Source organism: Mustelus asterias, chromosome 29 (assembly GCF_964213995.1).
Source record: "Mustelus asterias chromosome 29, sMusAst1.hap1.1, whole genome shotgun sequence".
Classification (NCBI taxonomy): Eukaryota; Metazoa; Chordata; class Chondrichthyes; order Carcharhiniformes; family Triakidae; genus Mustelus; species Mustelus asterias.
Window position 1 is genome coordinate 24,439,908 of NC_135829.1, and position 12,140 is coordinate 24,452,047.

Sequence of the window (12,140 nt, forward strand, 5' to 3'; positions counted from 1 at the left end):
CCTCCCCTTTCCCCCTCCCCTATGTACTCTATGAACGGTATGCTTTCTCTGTAATGCACGCAAGAAACAATACTTTTCACTGTACACCATTGTATGTGACAATAATAAATCAAATCAATCAAATGTTTGTGTGTAAGCTTTGTGTATTTCTTTACCCTCTGACTGATTTTTCCTAATTTAAGTTAAATTCCAATAGCAGGCTTTTGATGATTTAAAAATAAAGATTATTTATCATCACATATTTACTCCGATGTCTGAAACACAACAGCTAAAATCTCCTGTCCTTGTTTATGGCTGGCATTTTCCGGTTCCGCTGAGACTGAATGGAGTTTTGGCTGGAACGCCAAATTTTCCGTTCTCTCTTGCAACGGGTCACGCCACGGAGGAGAGCAGAGAATCCCACCCTGCCACTCGATCATTCACCTCACTCACATTATAACACACACAAAGATCGGATGCAAATAAAGTGAAAGCTGTAATTATAAAAAAATATAATTTAGAACTCAGTGTTCATGTCGGTGCAGACCTCATGACTTCTTGGTCGAGTTGATACTTTAGTTGGAGCGAAGGCCTTTTAGAAATAATGGATTCTCGTGTAGCCATGAAGCCTCGTGTAGACAAATAGCCAGGAGACTGGTTCTCAGGCGGTCTTAGAAGCCGGACGAAGTACAGTACTTTGGCTACAATTGAAGACTTGCAGCTATAATGGTTCAGCTGTTTTTGGTGTTTCTCTGGATTTGCTTTGTTCAATTATCTTAAGCTGCAGTCCCTGAAAGCTAGTTTCAGCCACAATACAATGACAGCTGACAATTGTCATTGTTAAATATCTGAGCACTGAGGGATCTCCTCAATAACTACTCCACAGCCAGGCAGAGGGGAACACAGATCTTTACTCAGTCTCCACACTCCAAACATTCTCGGCCCACTCAAGGCAGATCCCAAAAGCTCACCCCACATCCCAGGTCACCTGACCCATTCCCTTAAAGGGGCTTTGCCCCAACATGCATAAAACCCCTCCCCTCTAAATAACAATCACACATAACAACAACATACTAAAATTATTTACATACAATTGTACATTTTTTTCTATTTACATAATACAGGCACTCAGTGAAGAACCCACAGTATATCTATGGTACAGTCCATAGATAGTTCCCCATCCTGACATCCATCTAATGTCATCAGGGGGACGATGATCCTGTGGGCGTTGTTTCCTAGGAACTGGAACCGGCCTTAGGTTCCTCTCTGGCGAGTGTAGTCTTGATGAAACCACCTATGGTGGTTCCTCTTCCCGCACAGTGTCGACTTCCCTGTTCCCTCAGTGAATGGAGGAGTTGTCGAATCCAGGCCCCCCTCTCCTGGTACCTCTGCTTACACCGTTCAAAAGGCCTCCGTACTTGTAGGTGGAGTCCCTGACCCTTGGTGTGGGGCTACCAACAATTGATCTGCATGTTGGTGCCACACCAACTCATCCTGAGCTTCCACTGTGTGATACAAGGCCCTGTCTTGGCTACAATTGCAGTCGGAACCCACTTTTCCCCTGAAGCCTAGTACCAGGTCTCCCTTCTGAAACGCCCTCATCTGGGCATGTTGAGCTCGACACTCTATCTGCGCCTCCTGGTTCCTCTCCGCCACTCATCTCGTCTCATCAGGCCTCATTCGATCAAACATTGTCCGCAATTGTCTCCCAAACATCAGCGCCACTGGGAAGCATTTTGTTGTTGCATGCGGGAGTGTTCTTGTAAACGTTCAAGAAATGATTCGATCTTTCCACCAATGACTCCTCCCCCCATGAAGCCTCCAAGGAGTGTTTAACAGATTGTACAAAAAGCTCCGCTGACCCATTCATCTCTGGGTGGCAGGGCACAGACTTCACATGGCGAATGCCGCACAGTGCTGCAAAGTCCCCTGACATGAACTGTGGCCCATTGTCACTGACAACCTGGTTTGGATATCCAAATCTGGCAAACATGTCACTAAGCTTGGCCACGGTCGCTTCTGTGGTTGTTGATTTCACTTCTGGCCACTTCAAATGTGCATCAACAGCCATCAGCAGCATCTGGCCTTCTACAGGTCGCACTAAATCTATGTGGACACACTCTCAAGGCCCTTTGGTCATTCCCATGTATGCAATGATGACGCAGGAGGTGCCTTTCGAATCTTGGCACATGAATCGTACGAACCTGCTGTTTCCTCAATGCAGGCCTCGACTTTTGGCCACCATACATAACTGTGGGCTGCCTCTTTCATCCGCACCCTCCTGGGTGCCCTTGCTGCAATTGCCCCAACACTTTATTCCTCAAGGACTGGGGAATGATGACCCGCATGCCCCACAACAAACAACCGTCCCACACTGACAGTTCCCACTGCTGACTTAAATATGATCTCAGTTCTGGATCCTTCAGTCGATCTTTCTGCCCCTCGCAGATCAGATTGACTACTTGACTCAATATGGGATCCCTCCTTGTAGCTTGTTTAACCTTAGCAGCTGTAATGGGTACCTTATCCTCCTGTGAGAAGTACATGCTCTGGATAACTTTGTCTGGAACCTCTCCTTGACATGGCAATGATAATCTGGATAACACATCCACATTAGTATGTTGTTCTAACTGTTGATAATGGATATTATACGAGTGGCCCGACAATATCAATGCCCACCTCTGCAACAGAGCTGGGGCTATAGATGGAATCCCCGAGTGAGGTCCCAAAATATCGGTCAGCGTCTATGGTCTTTCAGCAAAACAAACTTCCTGCCGTACAGGTAGTGGTGAAACTTGGAAATGCCAAAAATGATGTCTCATGCCTTCCTTCTTCCGCTTTAGTGGGTAACCCAGATGCGAATGCAAAGGGCCTCTCTTCTCCATTGGGCATCACATGGGGATATCACCACTCCAACACCATGCGGCAACACATCACAGGTCAGCTGCAGAGGTAACTTGGGATTGAAATGGATTAGGAGCCCGGACCCCTTCAATGCCTTCTTCGCTGCTTGGTCCTCTCACACTCCGGCACCACTGCCACACCATTCCCTTCACCAACAACCAATGCAGGGGTTTCAACATTGTCATCAAGTCAGGCACAAGCTTGCCATAATAGTTTATGAGTCCCAGAAAAGACCTCAGCTGGGACACCTTTTCCCATCTTGGCACCTTCACTATGGCTCCCAGCTTCTCTGGTGCTTTATGTAACCCTTCACCATCGATAACATGACCTAAGTGTTCGAACATGTCCTTAAAAAGCTCACACTTGTCTTTCCTAATCTGAAACCTACATTTCTACAGTCTCTTCCATGTCTCTTCTAAATTCTGCCAATGCTCCTCATTGGTGGAACCCGTCACCAGGATGTCACCCAAGTAACTCTGGACTCCTGGAAGACCATTCAAAATCTGGTCCATTGCTCTGTGAAAAATGGCCGGGACCAATGTGATCCCAAAAGACAGTCATTTCTAATGGGTGATAATGGGTAAAATGGTGGCTGAGAGTCTTCAGCCATCCCCACCTGCAAATACACTTGTGAAAAATCTATTTTGATAAATCTCTGACCACCAGCAAGGCCAATAAACAGGTCTTCAGTAATGGGGAAACGGATATTGATCGGCACATAAATCAGGGTTCACTGTAACTTTAAAATTCCAACATAGCCTCACTGAGCCTTCGGTCTTCATTACAGGAATGATGGGTATGACTCACTCACTCATGGCCACTGGCTCCAATACCCCCAACATTACTAATCTCTCGAGTTTGGCCTCCACTTTGGGTTTAATTGCATACGGCACAGGACAAGCCTTCGTACCCTTCCCTGTCTCCAGTCGTAAACTCACTTTAACTCTTTTCATCTCCCCCAGGGTTCCATTAGATGAGTGGAAAGGAACTTAAGAGGGGAATTAGAAGAGCAAGAAGGGGTCATGAGAAGGCCTTGGCAGACAGGATAAAGGAAAACCCCAAGGCATTCTACAATTATGTTAAGAGCAAGAAGATAAGATCTGAAGGAGTAGGACCTATCAAATGTGACGGTGGGAAAGTCTGTATAGAACCGGTAAAAATAGCAGAGGTACTCAATGAATATTTTACTTCAGTATTCACAGTGGAAAAGGATCTTGGTAGTTGCAGTGCAGACTTGCAGTGGACTGAGAAGATTGAGCATGTGTGGACATTAAGGGAGAGGATGTGTTGGAGCTTTTGAAAAGCATCAAGTTAGTTGTACCCCAGGTTACTGTGGGAGGCGAGGGAAGAGATTGCTGAGCCTCTGGCAATGACCTTTGCGTCATCAATGGAGATGGGAGAGTTTCCGGAGGATTGGAGGATTGCGGATGTGGTTCCGTTATTCAAGAAAGGGAGAAGAGATAGCCTGGGAAATTATAGACCAGTGAGTCTAACCTCAGTGGTTGGTAAGTTGATGGAGAAGATCCTGAGAGGCAGGATTTATGAACAGCTGGAGAGGAATAGTATGATCAGAAATAGCCAGCACGGCTTTGTCCAAGGCAGATCATGCCTTACGAGCCTAATTGAATTTTTTGAAGATGTAACTAGACAGGAAGAGTGGTAGATGTAGTTTATATGGATTTCAGCAAGGCGTTTGATAAAGTGCCCCATGCAAGCCTTATTGAGAAAGTGAAGGGGCATGGGATACAAGGGGACAGTGCCTTGTGGATTCAGAACTGGCTTGCCCACAAGAAGGCAAAGAGTGGTTGTAGATGGGTCTTTTTCAGAGTGGAGGTCGGTCACCAGTGGAGTGCCCCAGGGATCTGTTCTGGGACCCTTGCTCTTTGTGATTTTTATAAATGGCCTGGATGAGGAAGTGGAAGGATGAGTTGGCAAGTTTGCTGATGACACAAAGGTTGGTGGTGTTGTGGATAGTGTAGAGGGATGTCAGCAGTTGCAATGAGACATAGATAAGATGCAAGACTGGACGGAGAAGTGGTAGATGGACTTCAACCCAGATAAGTGTGTGGTGGTTCATTTTGGCAGGTCGAATAGGATGAAAGAATATAATATTAAGGGTAAGACGCTTGGCAGTGTGGAAGATCAGAAGGATCTTGAGGTCCGGGTTCATAGGACGCTCAAAGCAGCGTTGCAGGTAGAGGCTGTGGTTAAGAAGGCGTATTGAATACTGGCCTTCATCAATAGAGGAATTGAGTTTAGAAATCGGGAGATAATGCTGCACCTGGAGTACCTGTGCCCAATTCTGGTCGCCTCATTACAGAAAGCCATAGAAAGGGTGCAAAGGAGATTTACAAGGATGTTGCCTGGATTAGGTGGCATGCCTTATGAGGATAGGTTGAGAGAGCTAGGTCTTTTCTCCTTGGAGAGGCGAAGGATGAGAGGTGACCTGATAGAGGTGTATAAGATGCTGAGAGGTATTGATAGAGTGGATTCTCAGAGGCTTTTACCCAGGGCTGAAATGGTTGCCACAAGAGGTCACAGGTTTAGGGTGCTGGGGAGTAGGTACAGAGGAGATGTCAGGGATAAGTTTTTCACTCAGAGGGTGGTGGGTGCGTGGAATCGGCTGCCGGTAGTGGTGGTGGAGACAGATTCGATAGGGTCTTTTAAGAGACTTTTGGATAAGTTCATGGAAGTTAGTAAGATAGAGGGTTATAGGTAAGCCTAGTAAGTAGGGACATGTTCGGCGCATCTTGTGGGCCGAAGGGCCTGTTTGTGCTGTAGCATTTCTATGTTCTATGTTCTATGATCTATGTTCTATGTTCTATTAACCTTGGGTAGAATTTTACGGTTTCAGGATGAGCGAGGCCGTAAAATCCCGCATCTTCTTACATTTCTCCAAAATATCATTCAGACTCGAACAAGACTCCATGAGTCGATTCACCACTTCCCAGTTCAATTCCGATTGCTTCAACCAAGATCATCCAAACAATGCGGGATTATCACCCTTCGCACATACAGAGGCAGCCACGCACACTGGTCCCTCAGCTATACCTTGGCTGAGACATAGCCCTTCGGGGACACTAACTGTTCTATATATATCCTGAGAATAGTGTTTTTAGGCTCCAAGGGAAGACGATTTAACTTTGCATTGGATATTGACTCTGGGATCAATGACATTGCCGCCCCCGTGTCCACTTACACCTTCACCAGCTTGCCCACAACTCGCCCAGAACCTCATATTGACAGGATATTTAACTTCAACTGTGTCTTCTCAGTCTGCTCCGTTCCATTTGCAGACTCCTTGTCCTCATCTATATTGGCCACTTGTCACTTCCTCCTGCGTTTGAACCCTGACCTCTGGAAGTTGGGTTCTCAATCGCCTTTTCATTAACACCTCTGATGGTGAGAAAGCATTTTGTAGCAGTGAGTTTCAGGAATTCAGAAGAACTGAATTTAGATCTTCATTCTTCTTCATCGAGATGGTTTGTATACCTCTCTCAGTTTCTCCATTTGTTTGAGCTGGTTACACAAATGAATCCATATTTCATTGCAAAATTTTGAAATTATTGACAAATTGTGGACCATTGTCTGCCACCATAATGTCCGTAATGCCATGTGTTATATTAAATCTTTTCAATGCTTGTGTGACTGCTTCCGCGGTGATGCTGTGCAATCTGTTCACATCAATGCACCTTGAGTGGTAAGCAGTGAGTGACTAATGACTTATGGTCTGTTCCAGTTCGAACCTCAATCTCATCACATCATCCAAAAATTTCTCACACGCCCATGTTGCTGCCAATATTTCCTTCTCAATTGTTGCAAATCTTTTCTCTTCGTCTGTGGATGACTGAGGTATAGTAAACTGGTCTACTGTCTCTCTCTGTACCTGAAATAATACTGCACCCAGACCTGTTTGTAACCCTGAGTGTTAATGTGCTAAAATTTCACAGGAAATTAAAAGATTTTTAAGTTTCTTGAAAACATTTTACTGGTCCACATTTCAGCAGCACGGTTGACTCTGTCTGAAAGGTTTATTCAGCATCCTGAGTAATCTCTGAAGTTCAGTAATGTTGAATACAGGATTGTCTCTCATCACCTTTCTTATGGGTCCACATTATTTCACAGATTGTGACCTACAAATTTAACCATGAGTTCGGCAAACTTATATTTTTCATTCAATGTTCGGCCTGCATCCTGACAGACTCTCAGGACTGTTCTGCGATCATGCTCCTCTCTGGGGGAGCCTTGTGTAAATATGTTGCCCACATGGCATATTGCTCCGTCCATGCCTTCTTAGAGTGTGAGACATTGTTCTCTGGAAAATTTCAGAAGTAAGCTGCCACAATTCCAAATGATAATCTATTTCAGTAATAACAACTGAGTGATGTTATAAAAGTAAACAGCAATGTGGATTCCTTGTCCAGAGGGAACTACCAAAATCCACCGTTTGCATCTAATTTGGATTCTATGATTTCGTGAACTGAGCACTCTTGGCCAGTTTGGAAAGACTCTCATGCACTGAGTCCATGGAGTCGACCTCACATTCCACTGATTTGTTTTGTTGAGTTAAATCCACACCGATTCTTATTGAGCCATTTGGTTTTGGAATGTGACCATCCCTGAACAATACTTCTGTTGATAAGGTTACTGATGATAAAATCCCTTGCTATAGCATATTCTTAATTTCATCCTTGACTTTGTCCAAGTGTAGGTGAGGGAATTCCCTTGGTGTAAAGGGGAAAATAGGTTCAGCATTAGCTCATACAGTGATCCGGTACATGGCTTCAGTCTTCCCAAGCCTGCAAATTATCTCGGAAATACATTCAAAGAACAAAGAACAAAGAACAGTACAGCACAGGAAACAGGCCCTTCGGCCCTCCAAGCCTGTGCCGCTCCTTGGTCCAACTAGACCAATCGTTTGTATCCCTCCATTCCCAGGCTGCTCATGTGACTATCCAGGTAAGTCTTAAACGATGTCAGCGTGCCTGCCTCCACCACCCTACTTGGCAGCGCATTCCAGGCCCCCACCACCCTCTGTGTAAAAAACGTCCCTCTGATGTCTGAGTTATACTTCGCCCCTCTCAGCTTGAGCCCGTGACCCCACGTGATCGTCACCTCCGACCTGGGAAAAAGCTTCCCACTGTTCACCCTATCTATACCCTTCATAATCTTGTACACCTCTATTAGATCTCCCCTCATTCTCCGTCTTTCCAAGGAGAACAACCCCAGTCTACCCAATCTCTCCTCATAGCTAAGACCCTCCATACCAGGCAACATCCTGGTAAACCTTCTCTGCACTCTCTCCAATGCCTCCACGTCCTTCTGGTAGTGCGGCGACCAGAACTGGACGCAGTACTCCAAATGTGGCCTAACCAGCGTTCTATACAGCTGCATCATCAGACTCCAGCTTTTATACTCTATACCCCGTCCTATAAAGGCAAGCATACCATATGCCTTCTTCACCACCTTCTCCACCTGTGTTGCCACCTTCAAGGATTTGTGGACTTGCACACCTAGGTCCCTCTGTGTTTCTATACTCCTGATGACTCTGCCATTTATTGTATAACTCCTCCCTACATTATTTCTTCCAAAATGCATCACTTCGCATTTATCCGGATTAAATTCCATCTGCCACCTCTCCGCCCAATTTTCCAGCCTATCTATATCCTGCTGTATTGCCCGACAATGCTCTTCGCTATCCGCAATTCCAGCCATCTTCGTGTCATCCGCAAACTTGCTGATTACACCAGTTACACCTTCTTCCAAATCATTTATATATATCACAAATAGCAGAGGTCCCAGTACAGAGCCCTGCGGAACACCACTGGTCACAGACCTCCAGCCGGAAAAAGACCCTTCGACCACTATCCTCTGTCTCCTATGGCCAAGCCAGTTCTCCACCCATTGAGCCACTTCTCCTTGTATCCCATGAGCCTTAACCTTCTTAACCAACCTGCCATGTGGGACTTTGTCAAATGCCTTACTGAAATCCATATAGACGACATCCACGGCCCTTCCTTCATCAACTGTTTTTGTCACTTCCTCAAAAAACTCCACCAAATTTGTAAGGCACGACCTCCCTCTTACAAAACCATGCTGTCTGTCACTAATGAGATTGTTCCGTTCTAAATGCACATACATCCTGTCTCTAAGAATCCTCTCCAACAACTTCCCTACCACGGACGTCAAGCTCACCGGCCTATAATTTCCTGGGTTATCCCTGCTACCCTTCTTAAACAACGGGACCACATTCGCTATCCTCCAATCCTCAGGGACCTCACCCGTGTCCAAAGAAGCGACAAAGATTTCCGTCAGAGGCCCAGCAATTTCACCTCTCATCTCCCTGAGCAGTCGAGGATAGATGCCATCAGGCCCTGGGGCTTTGTCAGTTTTAATGTTCCCTAAAAAACCTAACACTTCCTCTCTTGTAATGGAGATTTTCTCTAACGGGTCAACACCTCCCTCCGAGACACTCCCGGTTAACACGCCCCTCTCCTTCGTGAATTCCTTAATTTACTGCTGTGTTTTCAGCACCTTCATAGAAAAACTTCAATTTTAAGCATGCTTTCCTGCTTTTGTAAAGAAGATTCTTGAATCTGGATGACATACAGTGCTTCAATGATTTCTCTATCTCTGTACTACAACTTTGCCATGTGTTGGTCTATGACTTTCAGTGTGGTCCAGCCTAGACCCCATCATTTGACAGATAAAGCCTGTAGTGTGATGTGTTTAAACCGTTTTACTTTGTTGGATAAGGCAGAAACTCCTGCCGCTGTGTCTAATTTAAACTCTATGGAGTGTCCATCCACTTAAAATTTAATGCTCAAGTATTTATTTTTCATGTCATTTACTTTCCCGAGGAAAAATATTTCCATTTTCTATGATTCGTCCACTTCTTGTATGTGGTTTCATGTTTTCCCTTTTTTTCAGGCTGTATTGTAGATCAGCAGACAATTTTAAAATGTACTATTTTTCCATTGTAGTGGTTCCCCTTGTTGGGCATTCTTCCTGCTTGTGCAGCTTTTTCCCACCACATTAAGAGCATTTCAAGATGGTTGTTGGCATGCTTTTCCACCTTTATGTGGGCTTCTGTTTTGGTGCACGTTCCCTCTCCTAGTCTACATACTAAATGGCCTCACTCATTCTTTCCCATAGGACCTCATCTATCTCGCTAAAAACAGGGTTGGTTACCCATGCAAAATTGCCCCCTAGTGTCAGGGGTATTAGCAGAATAAATACATGGGATTACGGGGATAGGGCCTGGGTGGAATTGTTGTTCAATGCAGGCTCAATGGGCTGAATGGCCTCCTTCTGCACTGTAGGGATTCTATAAATAAATTGAATAGTTGGATAAAAGAAAAGGCTCTGATGGTATATAGGATCAGGGAGGATAGTTGCGATTAGAATGATCTAAATGCCAAGATGGATGAGTTGGCTAGTTCATGTGTTGTAACTGCTTTGTATAAAACTCTGCTTTTTTTAATAGCTTTTATTGGTTTAGCAAAATAGTTTTCACATTCTGTAAAATTTCAAAATGAGACCAATTTAATACAATCTTGGCCAATGGTTAAGGTTAGTCCATACCAAGAACCACTAAAAAAACACAGCACTCATTTTTGTGGTCAGCTGTACAATATTTGCTGAAACTATCTGAGAAACATCCAGTTCAGTTTCCTATCTGGAAAATGTAGCACCATAAATTATTTTTATTACTCCTTTTCAGGATGTGATCGTCACTGGCACAGTTCCAATTACTTTATCCAACGGCCTTTGAGAATATGGTGGCGAACTATTTCGGCAGTCCGTATGGTAAATGCTGACCTAGGTAGATTGTAGGTAGCACAGTGGCACAGCGGTTAGCACTGCTGCCTCATAGTGCCAGGGACCAGGATTCAATTCTGGCCTTGGATGACTGTCTGTGTGGAATTTGTATGTTCCCCCTGTGTCTGCGTGGGTTTCCTCCGGGTGCTCCGGTTTCCTCCCACAATCCAAAGATTTGCAGGGTAGATGGATTGGCCATACTAAATTGCCCCTTAGTGTCAGAGGAATTAGCAGCGTAAGTACGGGGATAAGGCTTGGGTGGGATTGTTGTCGGTGCAAACTCGACAGGATGAATGGCCTCCTTCTGCACTATAGGAATTCCATGTCACTAGAGGTGACAATGAAGATGGTGGTACTCCAATGTGTCCTTCCAAGTTTCAGAAAATGTGGGAATTGCAGATGGTGGCAAAATCCGGAGGCTAACTGTGGTGGCAGGCTGGCATCACAGTGCATTTCCTTGTGAGTGGGAAATCACACCCAGGCCGGAATTCTCCCAGTCCGTCTGCCACTGGAATTCCAGCGGGCGGTGGGGCAGACGATGTAAAGTTCCATTGAAGTCGAGCGGAATCTCCGGTTTTCAGGTGAGCGCGGTGAGAAAATCCCACCCCGATTTCACACTGAGAAGCTCATTAATATTGACATCAAGGCTGCGTTTGACTGAGTGTGGCATCAAAGAACCCTAGCAAAGCTGGAGTCAATGGGAATCAGGGGGAAAGCTCTCCGCTGGTTGAAGTCATACCTGATGAAGGAGCAGCGCTCCGAAAGCTCATGTTTCCAAATAAATCTGTTGGACTTTACCCTGGTGTTGTGAGACTTCTTACTGTGCCCACCCCAGTCCAACGTCAGCATCTCCACATCATGGAGTCATACCTGGCACAAAGGAAGATGGTTGTGGTGATTGGAGGTCAATCATCTCAGCTCCAGGGCATCACTGCAGGAGTTTCTCAGTATAGTGTCCTAGGCCCAAACATCTTCAGCTGCTTCATCAATGACCTTCCTTCCACAAAATCACAGAAACATTACAGTGCAGAAGGAGGCCATTCAGACCATCAAGTCTACACTGGCTCTCTGAAAAAGCCTTCTACCCAGTCCCACTCTCCTGCCTTACCCCCGTAACCTTGCACATTCTTTCTTTTCAGACAACAATCTCATTCCATTCTGAATACCTCAATTGAACTTGCCTCCACCACCCTCTCAGGAAGCTCATTCCAGACTCCAACCACCCTCTGGGTGAAAACAATCTCACTCACTTCATTTTTTAAAGTTTATTAATATCACAAGTAGGCTTACAGTAACGCTGCAATGAAGTTTCTATTCCTCTCGCTCATCATTTTCAATCTGTCAAGGTCAGAAGTTCGCTGATGACTGCATAATGTTCAGCACTATTCATGACTCCTCAGATACTGAAACAGTCCATAACAATGCAACAAGACCTG

The 12,140-nt window shown here is 45.2% G+C and overlaps 1 long non-coding RNA gene across 2 annotated transcripts in view; it reads right to left on the reverse strand.

The window, feature by feature from the left end:
- The window catches only part of LOC144480593 (uncharacterized), a 105,151-nt gene that overhangs the window by 24,289 nt on the left and 68,722 nt on the right, over positions 1-12,140 (reverse strand). The window contains exon 1 of one of the 2 annotated variants that reach the window (XR_013495694.1): positions 527-933. The exons of the other annotated variant lie outside the window; for it this stretch is intronic. This is a non-coding gene — a long non-coding RNA (uncharacterized LOC144480593). Of the gene's footprint in view, positions 1-526; positions 934-12,140 lie in introns of those variants that run through there. 2 annotated transcript variants of the gene reach the window in all.